The sequence below is a fragment of the Gopherus evgoodei genome, chromosome 3 (genome assembly GCF_007399415.2).
Source record: "Gopherus evgoodei ecotype Sinaloan lineage chromosome 3, rGopEvg1_v1.p, whole genome shotgun sequence".
NCBI classification, from domain to species: Eukaryota; Metazoa; Chordata; order Testudines; family Testudinidae; genus Gopherus; species Gopherus evgoodei.
This window is the reverse complement of record NC_044324.1, coordinates 218323483-218345955: the sequence shown is the minus strand read 5'-3', so window position 1 is coordinate 218345955 and position 22473 is coordinate 218323483. Positions and strand designations below refer to the sequence as shown.

Below are 22473 nucleotides of genomic sequence, written 5' to 3'. Positions count from 1 at the left end.
ACTTCTGGGCTTAAATCTATGAAAGTGTGGTTACACAGTCGGATAACTGACTATGATACAGAGGGGAGCGAACCTATGGAAAAAGCCTTAGCTGAAAAGATGAGCATGGCCATCCTTCCCTTCCTTATTGCAGCCATGCTACTCTCCATGAAAGAGCCAAAGTAGAAAGGTGCTGCATGTCTGAGGTGAGGAGGAATAACTGAATTCAAGCTCCCCACTATCAAGAACTTCATGTCTTCAACAGTAAAATATAAAGGCTGTTAATGCAGTTTTGAGCCCACTCAGAAGGTGCACTACTCAGCAGGTTTAAGTGAGATGGTGGCAAAAATGCTGGATCTTTGTCCACCCTAGGGCTCCTATTATGATGTATATTGTAGTAGCACCCAGTATCCCCAGTGATGCACCAGGCCCCATTGTGCAAGGTGCTGTACACAGAACAAAAAGACTTTCCCTGCACCCAAGAGCTTACAATCAGTTCAAATTCACAGATGGCAGCACCAGTGGGAATCCCCTAGCATAGACGCAGACACAGTTAAATGCAAGCCATCAAGCCAATGGCAGCATGGCTGTTGGCCTGGCCATACTGCCATGGCTGAGGGACCTCCCATGCAGCTGTCCAGGATTCTTTGAGTTAGGATTGTTCCATACTACCCTGGTGTGGTCCTGCCACTGCGAATCCATTAGACTAGCCAGGGGAGAAGAGATCATGTGCTGATTCTACAGCTATTCAAAAGCCAGACTGTTTGTATTAGCTTGCTTCCTCCTCAGCGTGTATTTGTTCAGGAGCTAAATACATGGCCCTATTTTAAAATATCACCTTCATAATGAAAGACTTTGCTTCCTATGAATATTCAGAGTTATATGGTCTTACTTTACTGACAAAAATAAACTTTGAAAAAAACACTGACAATACTAATGCATCACCAGAGCTATAAAAGAGGGAGAGAGCATGCTGGATTCTATTATGGTTTGAACTTTGGCAATAGAACTTTTAACCAGCCCAACTTTCAAATCCCCTGATTCAATCCACAGGGCTAAAGTTAAAAATATAATTTTCTACTTGTTAATCAAAAGATTTAATATGAAAAAATTACCAAGAAAACATACATGGAACCCTATGGTTTTTTTACATTACTTCTCAAAATATATTTTCCATCAGAGATTTTAGTTTTAACTACTGCCCTGGAAAAAATAAATGCCAATTTCATTTTCCAGCACGTAATTGCAGTTATTGAACTAAAAGCTTTTCACTTATATTACGAATAAAAAAAATTATAAGCACTAAAAAGCAACTGAACACTAAGTCATCTTAACTTACATGTGCATCACAGGAAGTAAAGTCACTGATGTAAATTACAGTGAGCTAGTCAGAGAACAGGGACCTGTAATTACTGATTTACAATCTTTTTGTAACTAGGGTATGCAAATCCTTGAAATCTGATTTGCTAATACCCTCACAACTGAATATCTGTATGTCCACAGATATCAACTTGGCTAACCTTTTATCATAGCTTTTCTTTTAGTTCAAAAACTTACTTCACCCAAATTATGTTGCAAAACATAATAATAAAACTTAAGTATCTTTTCTGATAACTTCGTAATAACCTAGTCTACAGTTAATACCCAGTACGTAACGGCTTTTTTAAAAGGTAATAACTAACATATTAATTGGAATTATGGATGAATTGACAAAGGAACAGATCTTTTTCTCCATTCCTACCCCCCCCCCCTTTTTTTTTTTAAGGAGTATTAGTCCTCTTCTTAAGGGCTTCGATATCACCAAGCTATATCTTAACAAGTTAATAAAAATGTAAACTAAAGTCAGAAAATATCTGTCAAAGAGAATAGATGTTTTTAAATTATATGAAATTCACTGAAAAGTACCACTCCACAGTAGCATTAAAACACTTTGGAATAATGATATACCTCATGATTTCCCTACCATATGCCTTAAATATGTATTATTTCTAGTACTACACTTCTTGTAAATGAAATTTCAAAAGGGTTTCACTAGCATTACAATTGCAGCATGGTTATTAGACTCTCAAAAGTCTTTACAAATGACAGTGTTCAGTACTCCTCAGGTATTGTTTGGGATCTAACAGCCTGTGTTTAATGAGGCCAATTGCATCTCTATCTCTGGAAAGGTTAGTCTCTGTGCTTGTGGAGGGTCATTGGTTTCTCCCGTAGGATGAAGTGAGGAATCTTGGAAGTTTCGATTCCCTGATGTTTCATAGAACACCAGCTGCTGATGAGAAGCAGGCATTGATTTGATGGGCACCAGCTGTTAAAACCAAATACAAAAGGTAATTGCTGCATTAGAATTGCTTCTTTAATGGAAAGCAACTTCATCTGGATAGGATAGGCCCACGTCAAGAGAACAACAACAGGGCTGCTTTTCTCCTAAAGCTGAAGTACACCTCTAGCCTGATATAATGCGACCCAATATAACACGAATTCAGATATAACGCAGTAAGGTAGCACTCTGGGGGGGGGCGGGGCTGCACACTCCGGCGGATCAAAGCAAGTTCGACATAACGCGGTTTCATCTATAACGCTATAAGGTTTTTTGGCTCCCAAGGACAGCATTATATTGAGGTAGAGGTGTATATCGAATCATCTCCCTATCCACCCATCCCCTCTACCAGTAACTCACTCCAACTCTGCATCTTCTTATTTAGTATTCCTTCACACCTGCAGGAAAAGTGGAGCTTAATAAGCAAACAGAAGCTAGTCCGTATTGCCAAATTCTGCCTGAAATGGCTCTCTCTTGTCTCAGCAGCCAAGGCCTCTGAAATGGCTCTCTCTTGTCTCAGCAGCCAAGGCCTCTTGAAATATATATATACACACACACACACACAAAATTTCCTGCTCTTCCTGACCCTCTACTCCCTAACACACACACAAAATTACATTTATTCAGCAATCTCTGGTGCCTGGGGAACTCCTCCTTTGCCTACTTTTTTACTATGACAGCCCATTAAAACAGAGCCTGTAGACAGATAATTTCTTAATTTCATCCTCTTCCGGTCTTTACTGAACACCACAGAAGGGTTATTTGTGGGTTCCCACATCACCCAGAATTCAGCCTCCATATCCGTGTCTGCCCAGCCTCAAGCACTAGCCACTTGATCTTGAGAATCAGTCACCATCACTCTCCTCCCTCTCGTTTGGTGGGTTCTGCCCCCCACCCCCAATAGTCACAAAGAGTTTAACAACCCTCATTGCCAAACCTTGTCAGATAGGAGTCCATGTGCTGGATAGCACTATCTGGACAACATGGTCACCAGCTCCCCGGCAACAGCTTTGCTGCAGAAGTCAAGAGAGTGTGTGTCAGGTTGTCTACAGTGGCTCATGACCATGAATGCCAAATGCAGGGCAGACTGTTAAGAAACAGGGCACACATCCAAAACTAGTTGTGTTCTGTAACGACATTTCACCAACCAAATATCAAGTGTGACCTCCTCAAGCACCAGGATTATTTTGTATCTCTTCATACCACTGGATCAGGTCTAGCTATAAGGCCCAGCAGGTCTAGAACACAGGCCTGCAGAGATGCCAGGCAGCAGACATCTCCAGGCTGCTACCCAGTGGCAGCCGCAACCAGTTTGTGCGCCTCATGTGCTACTCATGACCCGCTGTGGACAGAGACCATGGGAAGTCCCACCTTGGGGGTCTTACAGGCAAGAGCCTCATGGCTCCTGATTGGCTCCCCACGCTGGGTAAACCAAAGGGGCATTCCAGGAAGTATCCAGGCAAGAGTGCTGATTTCCTGTAGCTGCCGTGAGCTCTTGGACTCGTGGTTTTGACCTCAGCTTGATTTGGACTTTGCCTCCTGACCCAGAAACCTGGTTCGAATTCTGACCCTTGATATTGACCCTAACCTGGAAGCTGACTACGAACGTCTCTGCTAGTCCCAGCCTCAGGTTTGGCCCTGCTCTGACCCTTGCTCCCAACTGCCCTTGTTCAGATCCTGACATTACCATACTTTACCATATGATGGATTGATTTAAACTGAAGTGATTTACATCACCAATTTTCATCACTTAAATCAGCAAGCAGGAAATCATTAATTTGTGTTTAGGAAAATAACTAAAAAGTACAAATGCTAAAGAAAGTTGAGAGATTTCTCAACCAATGAGAATCAACCTATTAAAAAATGTTGATTTGCAACTAGAAATAGTTGCACATTTAGTTACCACTAAATTTGGTGCTTCCTTTTGCTAATCAGGGGGATACTCCAGCTACGCATTTATTTAATCCAGGGGTTTCCAAACTTTCTGCCTGCATGACCCCATTTGGAGACTGTTTCAGGTGACCCCAGACAGCAACAAAGTGACCAACAAATTTACACATTAAGTATGTTATTTAATGCCATTACCGTGACACATGGGCTTGCATGTTGCAACACAGCTTCTCGAAGTCCGGTGGTGTGGGAGAAATTACACATCTAATCTCCGATGTGACATCAACAGTAGATTGATACTGAGACTTGATGGACACAAGGGTGCTGAATCCAGCTTCACACAAATATGTGCTCGCGAATGGCACCATCAGTTTCAAGGCGCGTGTTGATATTCATTCTTGACATTGAACCAGAACTCCGGGAGAGAAAGCTGAGCACATGTTCCCTGAAAGAATCGATCACAGAGACTACAACAGGGTTCAAAAAAGAACTAGGTAAGTTCAAAGAGGATAGGTCCATCAATGGCTATTAACCAGGATGGGCAGGGATGGCATCCCTAGCCTCTGTTTGCCAGAAGCTGGGAATGGGTGACAGGGGATGGATCACCTGATGATTCCTTGTTTTGTTCACTCCCTCTGGGGCACCTGGCATTGGCCACTGTCGGTAGACAGGATACTGGGCTAGATGGACCTTTGGTCTGACCCAGTATGGCCATTCTTATGTTCTTATGAAATGTCAATGAGCTGTTCAGTTTCAGCTGCTGGCAAATTCATGGCCTCAGGCTTGCACCCAAAGGAGCTTTGCACCCAATTACATTTTGTCATGTCCAAGTCGGGGAAAAAGGATGCAAACTGTTCCTCCATCTGGCTGAGATGCTCAGCCACTACCTGTGCGGGAAGGTAAATAATTTCATTGTCAGCCAGGAACTTGCGAAGCTGTAGGAAGGATTCATAGTTTTTCTTCAATAGATTATTCTTCCAGAAAACAATTTGCTTCAAGAATCCTGTGAGTTGATCACTCGCTGAAGGACACAGGTATTCTTTCCATGCAGACCTGTATTCAATTCCTTCAGTTTCCCAAATATGTCTGTGGCACAGGCAAGAAGGCACATCATCCTTTGGTCACACAGAAAATCAACAAATTCACTTTTTGCAGTCCATTGCATAGGCATGCAGCTCATCTCTCAGTTCAAAAAATTTGCCCGTGTTGTTCCCCCTTGAGAGCCAATGAGTCAGCATGGAACAACAACACGTCATAATTGGACCCCACGTCTTCATACAGTTCATACAAACAAATGGGCGAACAGGCTGAGTCTTGTTGTGGTTCATAATAGATGAGACCTGCTGTAAAACTTCACCTAGGTCTGGACTCAGTTGTTCTCTGTGAAACATGCAGAGAGTCCAAACAACACATGGAGCAACTTTCTTTACCAAGACAGCTTGACCTGCTTTGTGGCCTGCTGTAGACGGAGCTCCATCTGTGCAAAAGCCCACCATACGATCACATGGGATATTTTTGTCTTGCATGTGGCACACTGAACATTCCTTGGGCAGTCTAGTGCCCAGGAAGAAGGAGTCAGAACAGAATATCTTTGAGAACTGCACACTCCCATGTGTATTTCAACCAGGAAACGTGCATCATGCCCTCAGTGCTCACATCAACTTGAAGAGCAAAAGCATCCATGTTTTTCAGACCGCTCCACCAGTGTGTTTTCCTAATCTGCCGCTATCAGCTCAATCCACCGCTTCACTGTGTTGTTGGAGAGTGGTATGGCTTTAAGTCTGTTGGCCTTGGTTTCCCCACACATTACCTTCCGCGTATCAACTGGAGCTGGTAAAAACAAAGCGTCTCCAATTGTGTGAGGGCTCTTGGCCTACGCAATGCAGTAACTCACCTCAAATGATGCCTTTGGAGCACGGTCAGAGTCGGATATAGCGCTCCTGAATTGCACTTGGTGCTGCAAAAATTCTTCTTTCCGGTGCTGGAAAAATGACCCTTCTGAAGGGTTTCCAAACGTTGTTTAAGTTTATTAGGCATCATGCTTTTACTAGATAACTCTGTGTGACAGGAGGCATTTTGGCTTTTCTTCATTCTTGACAGAAACACACTGGTGATGTCATACTCAAAGAAAGTCTCATCAGACCTGCAAGCACGTTTCTTGCACTCTCATTTTTGTTCATAAGTTCATCACTAGACTCACTGCTGCAGGCTGAAGCACAAACTCTGCATAAAATGAGTCCATCATGCCTGTTATCACAAATCAGAAAAAGGAATTCAGAGGTAAGCAAATAAGGCCAGAACTCAGGAAGCCCCTCTGTGATGATCCTAGGGCAGTGCAGACACTGTTACTCACAAGGATTCTTTATCAAGTGCTAATAGGGTACTCATGGTGGCATAAAACAAGATATGGGCCCTGCCTTAAGGAGCTTACAAGCCACTGCAGGTTCCTATCTCAAAAACGGCTAACACAGGCTCCTACCAGCCCCAGCAGAGAGGATGCTCTGTTGATAAGGCTGTTGCCCAGAGATAAGGATTTTCTGGATTCAAGTCTCTCAACTGGATGCTTGCACAGCCAGATGGTGCAAATGACAGAACAGCATCTGCACACCCACCTCCGCTCAGCCAACATGTCCAGACCTGCTCCACAAACACCACTCCAGGAGGCCACCATTTTACAAAATAGCTGCACAACTTGGCCTTGCACACCCAGTACATGTGAGGTCACACTACAAGAAGTCTGCCATTTTGATCTACAAAATGGCAGCCTCTGCACAATGTGACCTTAGATGCCTGTGCATTTTGTAGATTAGGTGACATCCTCTCATAGGCTGAATCTGGCCTGTTGGACCCAAGATCCCATCTGCTGATGGCATGACCCCATTTTGGGCCACGAACCACAATCTGGGAACTGCTGATTTAAGCAGTTACACAGCTTAATTTACACTTATTCACATTCTTAATTTTTACATTTTTTATTATGTTAATTGCATCATTCATCATTTTCTGTTATTTACTAGATTTTTATAGGTGATTTGTGTCAAGCTCTATTTGGCTAGAAATCCAAATTAAATTAACAATCCACAAAAACAGCATTTTTAAAAAATTATTAGCTGAATTACTCCTGGGGTAATTCTGCACCATTGCGCAATGCAGAATTTTGCAGAAATTAATGGAGAATTTCCTCCCCCCCACCGCCTCACAGAAATGGACTGCAAAGATGTTGGCCACCACTAGGGTCCGCTGGACCCAGCAGAGCCCAGCTCACATATAGAAGACAAGGCCAGCGGGGAGGAGGAGGGAATTGGAGGGTTCCTGGCATTTGCAGTTCCCAGCATGCCCTGAATGAAGGAGACTGTGGCAGGCAAGAAACTCCATGCAAGCTGGGGACCCAGCATCAGGCTGTTTCTCATTCTGGATCTCTGGACTTTAGAGCGTGGGGGAGCCCTGCAGCTGGCCTCTGAGGGGGAGAGATGTGAGTATCTGGGGTGTGGGGGGGGGGTTCTTACACATTCTAGTCCTAGCCAGCTGTAGCTGTAGACGATATATTGGGTATTCAGATAACTTTTCCATCTTTTTATAATCATTCTCAGTACTTTGCCTCAATATCTTGTGGCAATGAATTCCGCATTTTTATGAAATTAAACTGTGAATCGCCTTTTGTCAGTTTTCAGTGTGCTGCCTTTTAATTTTGCTGGATGTTACCATGCTCTAGGATTGTGCAACAAGGTAAATAGGAGTATCTGACTAATCTTCCAAAGACCAATTATTTTATTCAATTCCAGCATGCTGCTACCTATTCGTTATCTACACAAATAAAATACACTCTCCTCCATATGGAAGTCTCTCCATGACCTTTCTGGGCTTCTTTGATTTCTGCTGTATCCTTTTTTAAATTAAGTGATCAAAATTGAGCACACTATTCAAGATTGCTTGTACTTAGCATTGGAATTTCAGTGATAGGTTTTTTGCCACCAGGCCAGTGTTGTCGGATGAACAGATTTCTCAGGGTTTTGCAATTTATTCTAAAGAACATGTATTAAATAAAGTCATAGCATATATGCTGGTTTCTACAAAGGCTGTAATGTCGTCTGCCTTCCAATGATGAAGAATAACATTGTCAGCAATGTCTTATAGGCATAACTCTGTCTTCTGAGCACTGACCCAGACTGGGATGACTCCCCCACAAAATGAGACAAAGCTAGAACCAAATATCCCAGGGTGCTGTTTAAAGTGTGCGATTTGACTGAAGTAGGACACGGTATTGGCAAATGAAGTACAAAGTGGACTCTGGAGACTCCAAGCAGCTTCCATTCCAGTTTTTCCCTTGGCCTTACTTGATGGGCCTTTGGAGTCTGATACTCGGGTGACAGCAGAAGTGAATTACAACAGATCTTTGAGAACTTTGCTTTCTGGTGGTGTGCGTGTGTTTAATTCTCACAGCTTTTTCAATAAATGTTGAGGTTTGTTTTTATCCTTTTGCAAAATAACTTTCTAATGCATTTTGTGTTTACTTTTGGCAAGCTCAATGAGATTTAACATCAATTTTTAAAGCCTCCCAGCAGATCAACTGGGACAGGCTTAGAACACTTTCTGATTGGAAGTTTTGTGGTGCTAGCCAGAAAAAAACTACTCAGAATGCTTAGATCTGAGCTATAGTAAATAATCTATGTTAATATCTTTACCCGAACCTTGCTTTTCATAAATGTATCATGGGAGCTCATTCTTTTTTAACAACTTCATTTACTAAATTTGGCTTTGTTTTTTAAAAATATTGAAACAATGCAGCGTTCTATTTCAGTGGTAGAAAGGACATCAATGGCTTTTAAATAAAGGGAAACAATTATCAAGGGACTTAAAAAAAGAATTAGTACCTGTGTTTGCATCTTAAGAATTACTAGGGACACTATTAATCTTTCAGACCTTTGTGAAAAGTTTGATCTTGAATCGAATTGCCTTTTATTTTTTAAAAAGGCACCAGACAGTAACATAAAAGAATAATTTACTCTGACAGTGCCTGGCTTGTTTGATTTAGCTTGTGAAAGCAGTTCAGAACCGAAGACCAACACACTGACTTCACTTTATAAAACAAAACATAAGTCATCTACTTTATACAAATTATATAGTGGTCAAAAATAAAATCCCTAGTTTTGAGGCTTTAATCTAATTGTTTAACTCTTTGAAAGTTAAAAGCACTGTCAAAAGCAGTTAGGTGCGTAGAGCCCAGACATGTTCCCTTTCAGAGAACGAACATACACCACATTGAGACACTTGTAACTTAAAAAACTCAGCTGCTCCATCATTGTCCTTTGGAAAAATGCTAGAATTCTACTCGAGTTCTGCTTCCTCTTGTTAGTCTCACAGCCCTAGGTAGCTTTTGCCCTGGCCTCCATGTTCAGGAAACGAGCATGCACGTACTCTCAAGCGAGAAGCATTTCCCTGAAAGTAACCGTTGGGGCTAGGCAAATTTTGTGGTCAGCAAGTTCCTGACAGCCCCCCCCATGAGGGTGGTAACGAGACATTTGTAAATCTCCTAATTAGGAGAAACCTGGCCAAAAAACTGAACACGTCATTACCCTTATAAATTGCCCACCGTGCAAGCAGTGGGCAGGGAGAAAACGCAGAAACCTGTATCCGTAACCGAGCCTGATCAACTCGAGGTCTCCCTCAGCTCCATGTTCTCAGAAGCCTACCCGTCTGCTGGTGGTAATGAAACGTTTGTGGCTTATGTGTGTAAGTATGCCTAGCTGCTAATTCTGCTAACTAACTGAGGGCTTGTCTACATCAGAAAGTTGCAGCGCTGGTGAGGGAGTTACAGCGCTGCAACTTTGAAGGTGTACACATCTGCAGGGCACCACCAGCGCTGCAACTCCCTGTTTGCAGCGCTGGCCGTACTCCCGTTTTGTCTCGGGTGTAGAGGATCCAGCGCTGGTGATCCAGCGCTGGTAATCCAATGTAGACAGTTACCAGCGCTTTTCTTGACCTCCGTGGAAGGAGGAAGCCTCTGGTAATCAAGCTGGTTTCCTTTCCCGGTTTGCTCTCTCGGTCCCGGAGCCACCCAGCAAACCGCAGGGAAGGAGACCTGCTTGCTCGGGGTTCCGGGACCGAGAGAGCAAACCGGGAAAGGTGACCAGCTTCGCCGCGGTTTGCTCTCGCGTTCCCGGAGCCACCCAGCAAACCGCAGGGAAGGAGACCTGCTTGCTCGGGGTTCCGGGACCGAGAGAGCAAACCGGGAACGCCGCGGTTTGCTCTCTCGGTCCCGGAGCCACCCAGCAAACCGCAGGGAAGGAGACCTGCTTGCTCGGGGTTCCGGGACCGAGAGAGCAAACCGGGAAAGGAAACCAGCTTCGCCGCGGTTTGCTCTCTCAGTCCCGGAACCCCGAGCAAGCAGGTCTCCTTCCCTGCGGTTTGCTGGGTGGCTCCGGAAATGCGAGAGCAAACCGCGGCGTTCCCGGTTTGCTCTCTCGGTCCCGGAACCCCGAGCAAGCAGGTCTCCTTCCCTGCGGTTTGCTGGGTGGCTCCGGGACCGAGAGAGCAAACCGCGGCGTTCCCGGTTTGCTCTCTCGGTCCCGGAACCCCGAGCAAGCAGGTCTCCTTCCCTGCGGTTGCTGGCTGGCTCCGGGACCGAGAGAGCAAACCGCGGCGAAGCTGGTCTCCTTTCCCGGTTTGCTCTCTCGGTCCCGGAACCCCGAGCAAGCAGGTCTCCTTCCCTGCGGTTTGCTGGCTGGCTCCGGGACCGAGAGAGCAAACCGCGGCGAAGCTGGTTTCCTTTCCCGGTTTGCTCTCTCGTCCCGGAACCCCCCTTGAAGCTGCCCAACAGCGCTGCAGTGTGGCCACATCTAACACCACTTGCAGCGCTGGTTGCTGTAAGTGTGGCCACTCTGCAGCGCTGGCCCTATACAGCTGTACTAATACAGCTGTAACAACCAGCGCTGCAAAATTTTAGATGTAGACATGGCCTGAGCCTGTAATCGTGTTGTAAGCCGGAGACGAAAGCCGATTCCAGCTGCCCCAAGGCTCCTGCTAGGGGAAACCCACTAACCAGGAAACCTTGAAGGCAAGGGGGATTGGCCGGAGTCTCACGGCAATCTTTAACCGTCTTATTGCATTTTTTTTACTTAGACGAGTAATTGCATTTATGCTTAATAATAGCACCAATAGCACCTTTACTAACCCTTGGAAGGACCTAAATAACTACTGGGACTTAGAGCGGTACCAGGGTCAGCTTCTGTTTGTAATTGCAGTATTTTTATTATTTATTCTAGTATTATATTGTAGGCCCAAGTTGTAACTAGTATTAAGTTGTTCCTCATCCTCACCTGTAACCCATTCAATAAACCCTCAATTTTAACCCCGCGACTCATTGTTTGCGTTATCCCCATTGCTACCTTCAGGGCACTTGTCACCCCTCCCGAGGACATCCAGTGATCGAGCCTCCGCCCTATCCCAACGCTCATTACCCGGTAGATAACGGGCACCTTGTGACCATATCGGTGGAGCGAGGGGCGAGAGTAATCAGTGATCAACACCTCTCTCTTGGCAACTTCCACTCCACTTCTTACCTTCTCCCTTCTGCTTTTGATTGCTGTTCCTTTTCCTTTCCCCCGTGCTCTCTGTGAGCCCTAGGGTACAACTAAGAGTAATGGGCTGAAATTAACTCCCTTTGTTGAATTTATCAGTTTGTTTTAAATGGAAAATATACTTTAATACATTTTTAGAACTTTTCTTAACTTATGTATCCAGCACATTTTAGGTAGCTCTGTTTGGTACTTCTGGGGGAATTCTGCATCAAAAAAATAAAAAATTCAGTGCCAAAAAATTAAAAATTCTGGCACAATATTCTACAAATTTTATTTGTCTAAATAACACTACCTAATCAAGCCAGTTTCAATTCTTTTGCTAATTTATTTCAAAACACCTGTCGGAAGTATGTCTGTAACAATAAAGACACACACAAAAATTCTCCCAGGAGTAGAGTTACAGAAACCCCTACAACAACCCAGGTCCTATTTCTCTGTCCCCTTTCCACACACCCTGTCCCCCCGAGGGGCCACCCCTCATGCTTCAGAACTAAAGCAAACCATTAGGCATATTATTGCATAGCTTCCTTTGAAATATCAGATACTGCATAACGGTAGAGTCAGGATACCTGATCTATGTGTGCCATCAATCTGATCCACTATGGAAATTCCACAACTCATAAGGAGAAAGATCAGCAACACCAACTTATTTCATAAGAACGGGCATACTGGGTCAGACTCATGGTCCATCTAGTCCAGCATCCTGTCTTCTGAAAGTGGCCAATGCCAGGTACTTCAGAGGGACTGAACAGAACAGGTAATCATAGAATCATAGAATATCAGGGTTGGAAGGGACCTCAGGAGGTCATCTAGTCCAACCCCCTGCTCAAAGCAGGACCAATCCCCAACTAAATTGCTGAAGGGAATACCCTACATGGCAGAAACAAGCTCAGCAATAGCAGTAGAGCTCCCTCCCCCAACTCCAGGCCTTGCAATTATCATCACTGTTGTATAAAGTGCCCAAGATGCGCATGACTCCAGGGTCTGGTGATGCAGGGGAGATCTATCCTCTGGGAGTCTTGTGTACCGCACTTGGCTCTCCGCTCTGCACACATCGCTGCAAGCGCTCAGCAGGCCTGGAAGGTGACCCCATTGCCTCTGAGAGAAGTCATATCTCTGAGTCACGAGGCCACGTGTGCACAGAAGGGGCAGGCGGGGACAAGGGGCAGTGATGGTAGACAGGGAGGGCAGCTCTTACAAGTGATCCATCCCCTGTCGCCCATTCGCAGCTTCTGGCACACAGATGCTAGGGACACTTCAGAGCATGGTTCTGCATCCCTGCCCATCCTGACTAATATCCACTGACGGACCTATCCTCCATGAACTTATCTAGTTCTTTTTTGAATCCTGTTATAGTCTTGGCCTTGACAACATCCTCTGGCAAAGAGTTTCACAGGTTGATCATGCATCGTGTGAAGAAATACTTCCTTTTGTTTGTTTTAAACCTGCAGTCTATTATTTTCATTTGGTGACCCCTAGTTCTTGTGTTATGAGAAGGAGTAAATAATACTCCTTATTTACTTTCTCCACACGAGTCATGATTTTATAGACCTCTATCATATCCCCACCTCAGTCATCTCTTTTCCAATCTGAATAGTCCCAGTCTTATCAATCTCTCCTCTTATGGAAGCTGATCCATACCCCTCATTGTTTTTGTTGCTCTTTTCTGCTCCTTTTCCAATTCCAATATATATATTTTTAGATGAGGCAACCAGATGTGCATGCAGTATTAAAGTGTCCTTCTTCCATTTCAGGACATTACTGAGCACTGACCCAGGACAGATTACATAGAATTCCCCTATCAACCCACAAGCAGCATGACATTGCCCATACTGGCTTGGTCCAGAGCATAGCATCAGAATTTGATTCATCCGAAAGTCTGTTTTCAGTGTAGATCTGACAGTTTGCAACTCACTGAAGCACAAACTAGTTTGGTTCTGCTGAACAGTACAAATGTAATACACATATTTAGACACTGGAATATTCTACCCAAACTACTGGTAGCTTACTTTTTTTTAAAATTACATTTTAGATAAAGAGCCATTACAAAACAATGCTAACTCCATGTGCAAGTCTATTCTCCAGAGAGGTTTGTTTTCAGATATAAAATGGCCCTTTATGTTTTGATACAAAGAATTTAATTTCATTGAAGAGCATGTAGCATGAACTAGTGTTCAGCAAAACTGGAAAGTCTCTACTGCAACCAGAAAGCTGAATGTCTCTTATTAACCTAATTGCACAGAACATTCTATTAAACAGATATTACCATTTTTTCCACTTGTCAAAAAGCTACTTGGAACTAATAAAATATGACAGACTGTGGAGACTATAAATTGAGATTTCCGTGGCTTTGGCTGATAAAAGTGCAAACAGAACTGCAAGGACTTGAGTTCATAAGTATGGCATGAAGCAATATTGACATAATATCAATAGTGTGTCATCTGGAAAGATTTTGAAATAAAACATTGGGAATGAAAAACAACTGAAGCATTATATCCTCAGTAGTCTGAATCAGCAAAATCTTTCCAATTGCCCAGTCACAAATATAAGCATGAATCCAGGTACAACTTTCTGTAGCAGATAAACAGGTCTAATTTTTGTAAATCAATATTTTGAATGTTTTGGGTTTTTTTAAACAGCCACATAGACAAAACAAGAAAATAGTTATTAAAAGAAAAATGAACATACTGCAATTTCATAAAATTTCACTTCTTCTCTCCTGTCAACAGTTGTGATTATTTCTTTGTGGCAATTACGGGGTAACAGGAGTTCAATTCTCCAAAACATAGGGCATCTGAGGCTGAAAAATCCAATCGTCCATGGTAAATAGTAACTTTCCCTTTTAAAGTGCCATCAACTTTTGCAGAATTTAGGCTTTCACTTAAAAAAAAAGAAAAAAAAAAGAAAGAAAGGTAGAGAGATAGAGAGAGAGATTCCATCCAGTATGATTCAAGTAATCTTGCAGATAAGAATCGAGTGTCTTCCTACATCTGCCCACACCTCCAGTGCTTCTGCTGCAGCAGAGGGAAAACAGAACAGTCTGGTCCATTTTTAGTGCTGCTGTTCGAACCTCACGAGCAGCAGTGAAACCAACCAGATTCAAGACAGCTGCATCCTACTGCATCTTGGGAAAGCTCTGAGCAACAGGAGAGGCAGGAACTTGGGCTATATGGGGATGGAGGGAGGGGGACCCCCAATGGAGGTTGGAAGAAGGATGAATTAGCAGAGATCCTCCCTTATAGAAGCCAGGGGCCTGCACAAAGTGAGAGGGGCAGAGAGAGCATGTGAACATTCAAGATCCTTTCCAGCAACCAGAGGCAGATGATGTAGATGTTTGAAGCCTGTAGAAAGAGGGAGCCACTGAAAAGGGTGGAAGGACAGCATCCTTGCAGGAATCCCAACAGCTACGCTTTCCTTGCAGATGAGTGGGGGAAGGGTTTGATTTCTGAATTGGGCATTACCTCTGCAGAGTGGCTCATCTTAGAGGCTACTGGGTGTTTGGAAAAGTTTTCAGCTCTTAGATTTGAGTAGCAGAAAGGGAAAGAAAATATAAAAGCCAGAGAAGTGGTGAAGGAGTCTGGTCCTTCCTGGTCTGCCCAGATTGCAGGTAGAGCAGAGAGGCATGGTCAGCCCCATGAGAGACTGACAGTAACTGCTGGCAAATGACATCCCTCTGTTGAGGAAGCTGTTATTGGTTAGTGGCCAGCACTTTTTCCAAGAGCTGGGATTAGCTAGTCAACGAGGGATCCACTTGTAAACGAAGAGCTGCAGGCGGAGTGTTCCTCATTTTGATCCACCCTCTGTTGCTTCCCAAGGATCCATGGCCTTTGCCAAGCCTGGGAATATGGAAGGATCGTTAGGATGCCCAGTTAGAGCACAGAAAAAGTGGGGGGCTGTGGCTGCCCCTCCTCGTCCCCTTCACTGCTGCCAGGACAGGTTGTTTTTCGGAGAACTCTTGTATTACAGTTCAACAAAGTTGCAGCCAAAAAATACTATTTGTCTGTCTTCACTGCCATTCACAAGCAACATTTGACATGTTTTATTAAAAGGGAAAGTTGTTTTGACAATGAGGTACTAATTAACACAGCACATGACTCTTTCATTCCATTCGAGTGCTGGGGGCAAGGCTGCACAGGTATCTCTCATCCAGTCTGGTATTAATGGCCAACGAAGATTAATTATCTCATACTCAACTCTTAACTGCAGGCTAGACACTATCTGAGGTACAGTCAGAAAGACTTGATTTTCCCAGCCAATGGTCCCCAGGGAGTGGCTATTTTCCTCAGCGGGTCTCTCTCAAGTGTATTGTTGCCAGATGCCATTTCCTACTCATTAAACTGGAATCAACACGACTCCAAGGTCTGCAAGGTTGCTGGCTGACAGATCTGTGACACTTCAGAAGTCAAGTGCTCTGAAAAGTTCAAAGAAAATATAACACTACATTACACATCTGGAAATCTACGGCTCACTAAACCAAACACATCTCAAAAGTTGAGACGCGAAGATTAATAATGAAATTACAGCATAATAGCCTGAACTGTGCTCTCATTTACACCGGCTGAACCCCGGCGGGACCACTCTAACCAAGGGCAGAAGTTAGCTGAATACCCTTAGATTTGAAGTTCTTCGGGACAGGAGTTTTGCTTCATGGTATCTATATTTTTGTTTTAAAAAAAACACTGTGTACATCTATCAGTCTGTGTAAATAACTCATTTCTCCTCTTGCTGGCTCCAGCCTAGACATTCTGGTCCATATATTTGTGAGCTCCAGGTTCCACTATCTTAATGTACTGTACCTAGGACACCAGCCCTGAAAAGAGATTCCATTTAGTTCAGAATGCAGCCCCCGTCCTTAACGATACAGGTCAGTCAACTGCTCTCTCTGGTAGCTCACTTGCTTCACTAGCTCCCCAGCAAAGGGGAGGAAGAGTCACATTCAAGATTTCAATCCTGATCTTCAAGGCTCTCCATGGAGAGAGGTACCTCTCTCCACTGCAGTCATGCCTCCCACAACAGCAATGTTCCTCAGAAGCAATGAAACAGCCTACCTTGAAACGGTAAGTGAAATAACTTGGTAACCAACTGTGGAATTTGCTTCTGCAAGAGATCAGAATGGCCACAGACCTCGCCACATTGAAAACAAAAATCTCATGTCACTTCCCCACAACAAACCAAACCAAAAGGATGGCGCAGAGAGCGGGAGAGGGAGAAAAACAGAAATGTATTCAAGCTAACTTTTAGAAGCTGTCATGCGCTCAGGTACTATTGTGATAGGCACTGTTTAAATGCTGGAATAAGAGAGAATAGAATAATGGTCCGTGTGCAACCACAACTTGGATACTTTTTAATTAGTGCATGGAAGGCAGACAAAGGTGTGATCTTAGATGTTGTCCATTGTATACTGGAAGTTCCCTATCCTCCCATGCTTGTCTTGATAGACACTGGCACTGGCCACTCAAAATGAACAAAGTCAACCAGATACTGCATTAGGCAAAGACTGTTCTGTTTAGATAAGCTCTCAAATTAGCTACTGGAACTTGAACAAGCCATCAGGAAAAAGGTTTCCTATGGAATTCCTCATGGAGTTACTGACAGGTTTTTTTAATGTAAGATGTGGTCCTCAGATCTGGTAAACAACAGATTCAGTTCTCCAAACCTCAGTGTCCTATTACAGCTGCAAACCCCAAATTATTTCCTTCCCAAAGATCATGAATATCTGGAACAGTCAGGACATTTATTTCCACGCATTTGAAATAAGAACTTTGCCACTGTGTCCTCCGAACTGGAACAGCTACTTATTTGAACTTATGGGACTGATTTTGGATCTCTTGTAGTTCTAATGCTCTGGCCTCATATGTTGTGCCATCAGGTATTGTATCAACTATTGAAGAAAGATTTCACACATGTGCTTTGCAGTATCAGAGAATCTCCCTAGGACAGAAAAAACTAGGGCTGCATTTCTATGATTAAAATGAAAGAAAAACAAAACGCTTTCATGCTAAATACTCAAAAGAGTTCTGGCAAATGCCTCAATAGCTGTATTAATAACAATAAAAACAAGAAGGGTATGTAACAAGTTAGGTATGAAAGGGCTACTGCAAAGCTTTGACCTTATGAAATTTCCATAAGGGCACTCCAATTTTAGCTCTGTGCACTGAGAAATCCACGCTTTGCCTCAAGAGTGAGCATCTTCTAATCTCATATTTACATTTCATAAATTATACATCAACTTCAAGCCACGAAAAACTCTTCCCAAATAAGGAGAATCTATTTTTTCTTTATTATTCTCTGACTTTTATAAATTGATATGCATAATCTGGGACACAGATTTTTTCAGCTTTGCTAACAATATATTTATAAACAAAACAAACATGTGAAATGTGTTTACTGATCATACTTTAATATTTTTTTATGTTCATTAAAAAACCCAGATGCGGGAGTGGACTTTGTACTGTGTAGACAGCAGTAGTCGATCCACAGACCTGGGGTAATGGTAGCAGTGTGACCTTCCTCACACTGTCTGGCTATCGTACCTGAATCCTGATCTAACGGGCTAACGAGAAGGATTGGGGGAAGTTCAGCCTCTAAGCTTTTTTCATCCTTGACCACTCTGCTGAAAGTACCAAATCAGAAAAATGTAAGTGTCAAGCGTAGTATTGACTTTATTTATGTGCCATATCCCAATCTCAAACAAACACCAACGCCAGGTCTACATGACAAAGTCCAACATAGCTGTGCCAACAGAAGAGTAGTAGTAACTACCGTAATAATATAATATCAGTATGGTGTTGTTATACTGACAGAAAAACCCCTTCTTTCAGCAGAAGCTGCGTCTACACTAGAGGCCTCTGCAGGGATTGCTATACACTGTTATGTAGACCAGGCCTGGCAAAAGATATAATCTACTATGGCCAATTCAGAGGAGAATGAGGAGCAAGTACCAATGCAGCATGGTTCTCCAGGGGGACTACTCACATGCTTAAGTATCTTGCTGCACTGGGGCTACACAGCTGGGGTTCATCAGCACAGTGACAACAGAACAACTCATATGAACCCATATCTTCACTAACCCCTCCCAGTGGCTTTATAAGCATGTGAAAGAAAAGGGGAGACAAGATGGGACTGTGAAGAACCACGGGAGAGCCGGCACTACGTTTTGAAATGGCTTGGCAAAAACAGCCACTTCATATTAATGGTACCAAAGGCAGCTAGTAACTGTTTAACTTAACTCTACAGGTAGGCATGGCCAAATTCAGTTTTATTTATTTATTTCAACAGATAGTGATGTTTACGTTTAAGCAGTTTTTATTTTTATCCATTTAAATGTTCACAGTTGTGGAAAGGTATGGGAGGCTCAGACAATGAGCGCATTAGACAATATTATTTAAAGACAGTAGACGTTGAGATTCAAAAAGTTAAAGCTTTGTGAGCATTAAAACACAAATTGCCAACATATACGTCAAAATATACACAGTAAATAGCCTTAAATCAAATTCTAATAAGTTCTCAAGCAGCATTTTTCTTACTTGGCTTATCATGAATTTCAATTATTACTGATGGAAATATTTTTTCTTTGTGCGTGTTCGGTGAAATCAACGTTGATTGACATTTATCAATAAAAATCTAACCCCACCAAGCCTATCTATAGGTTTTATATTACATGCTTTTCAATGTCATTTAAAAGTCCATCTCTTTTCCCCTTCCTAGACATGACATATTGAGAGACATGTCAAGAATTATGTTTGCATTTGTACAAATAATTTGAAAGATAAAAGTTTCTATCTAGAAAAAAAATCTTGTAAGTAAAGACAATTGCTAATAAGTATTAAAATACATTTAAATATAAACATGCTACTGCAGCACCAAATTATTTTGAACTGGGAAGGAGAGAGTTAGTAAAACATGCTCCAATCAAATATTTGAATGTATAAATCTAAAAGTGCTATTGAATGAAAATCTGAAAGTCATATTACTGGATACATATTACCCAGCTCATCATGAAATAAAAGCCTGCTGCTTGCCTTTTGCAGGTAGAGTCTGTAATGCTGGAAAATCAGCCTGTGTGCTAAAAAACAGACTAAACATGCACGGTCTCATTAATGCTCTGAAGTGTAGAACAGTTTTAGCACAAGAGATGTTTTGTTCAGCATTACAATCCAGGTTGGAGATTAGAAATGTTTTATAGTTCAACACAAAGATTAAACTGAGTCTCAAATTGAGATGCAGATTAGGAATAAGCCTAAAAGGCTGGAGGTAAGGAGGGGGCACACTCAACAACACTTAATTTACGAGTAGTTCCAAGAACATGGAACAAAATCTTCCAGTTTTGCAATTTCAGTAACATGGGCTATAGAGTTAGAGAGGCAAAGTGGAGGACAATAAATCAGGACTTCATGCTATGCAACAGGCTCAAATTAACTGCTCTCTTGCACTTCCTGGAAATAGTTCTTTTACCTTGGTAATGCAATTATCAGATAGCAATCACAAGGCAGGCAAATTACAATACCTGTGTTTAAAATAGCTACCCCATTGCTTCTCTTCACGACCTTCTTTGGCAGGGAAGAGCTATCACTCTTCAAGTATCAGAGGGTAGCCGTGTTAGTCTGGATCTGTAAAAGCAGCAAAGAATCCTGTGGCACCTTATAGACTAACAGACGTTTTAGAGCATGAGCTTTCGTGGGTGAATACCCACTTCCTCAGATGCATGTAATGGAAATGAAAACTCCATGTGAGAGCCACACTCTTTCACCCACGAAAGCTCATGCTCTAAAACGTCTGTTAGTCTATAAGGTGCCACAGGATTCTTTGCTGCTATCACTCTTCAGTTAACCCCTGGCCCTTCAGACTTTTCACACTTATACAAAAAGGAGAATAGCTGACGATGCTTAGATATAATGGGCAGCTGAATTAACATTCAGTTACAACATGGCCCAATGTCATTCATTCCATAGATATAAAAAGGAGGAGTGTCAGGTTTGACGGTGAACTTGGAAGTATCTTTCCCCTACAGGTGTCCCAAAGCGGTGACTCCTTTGGTCTATAGGTATCACTGCAGCAACACACCCATACAAGTTTTGAGCAACCCTAACTGAAGAGAAATGGGAAACTGTACGCAAGAGAGACTAAAGTGATTCTGAAATACCAGATTAGAAATACCAAATACTCTACATGTTAATTTAGCACTAGAGGACCTTGTATTTATTTTTATCTGATGTTCTTCATTAAACTTCTACCTTCACCTTCCTAATCAAAGCAGTCATCACATTTGCCTTCAGCAAAGTCAGCTCTCAAGATAAATTATTTCTCAAGACAAGATCACTTTATTCAGTTTATGACAGGAATTTGTATTGATTAAACCTTTAATATATTTTGAGATACCATCTCCAACATCCATCACAGCGTATCCTGTACACATAAAAATATAGTAGTTTAGGAAGGTAGCCAGACTTGCCATTACATACCCCGTGTAGCTACAAAGACTCACCCAATGCAGGGGCAAACGAAGGAAGCTTTATTAATCACCAGAATTATCTGGTTGATCATCTCTCTACTTCCTTTGGGGCTCTCATATCCAATTTAGACATAATTTTTTTGCTGATTACCATTGTTTAAAGCTCTATCGTGCAATTTTAAAGGAATTCTATTCAAGAGATACTACGGCGGCTGAGACTTCTCTTAGGGTTTTTCCATTCTCCCTTTTTTGTAAGGCCCCCAATAACATTTGAAAAGTATCCAAGGATATCTAGAATCCCTGATTTACCTACTCTGATATTTGTTTTAAAACTGTATATAAGCACAAGCTCTGAAATAACGTAACTCTACTGACATCTAGTGTTACATGTGCTCCTCCAGGAATAAAGAAAAGTGGTGTGTTTTTTTTAAAGAAAACGTATTAAAGAAAGACTGAGGATTTATCAGTTTCCAATTCCAGAAGCATTGTCTGTTATTGCAAAAAGACTGTCCATAAAAAGGAAATACAGGTAAGATCAACACCTGGAAAATGTACATGACTTTTGTGAAACCCAGTATGAACCCAAGTCCATCACAGTTTATCTTATGCTATTATGTGTTGAGATTGAGTGCTGCTTTATTATGTCAATTTTTAGGAATAGTCAAGCAGTCGTCATGGTGATAAGGGAAAGAATTATATAAGTATACTGTAGTAAAAAAGCATCAGGTATTACAGCCATTTGTATTCCAGAGACGTTAGACTATGTCAGTTCCATAATACAAGAGGACCGATACGAATATGCAATAGCAATTGTCGTTCTAGAATGAAACTGAAAAACCCAACGTAACTCTACAAATAATTATTTTTACCCTAGAGGGTGGGGAAACCTCATCACCCGAGAGGAATTAAATTCTCACAGTTCTCTAGTCTGATCCAATGCATCACAGCAGTGTTGCCCCTACTTCTCATTAGCCTCCCATGCTGCTCAGGCTTTAATCTGGAAGCACTCTAGTTTCTCAGAAAAACTAGTTTGCCTGTTGATCACCCCATGCACCCACCCACGTACAATAGCCCCAAAATGTCAAAAGTCTTGACTGTAAAATAAAAAGCAAATAAATACATTTGAAAAAAAACCCCCAATCTATGACTCATGATTAAAAAGCAGCCTTAATGATGAATAAGAATGTACTATAAATGCTGCTCCGTATGACACATAAATGACCTTTAGCAAGACGGTAGGCAGCTTCCAAGGAGCCACG

The 22473-nt window shown here is 42.5% G+C and overlaps 1 protein-coding gene across 2 annotated transcripts in view; it reads right to left on the bottom strand.

Moving 5' to 3' along the window:
• DTD1 (D-aminoacyl-tRNA deacylase 1) overlaps positions 1 to 22473 on the bottom strand; it is a 96774-nt gene that overhangs the window by 57607 nt on the left and 16694 nt on the right. The window lies entirely within an intron of this gene.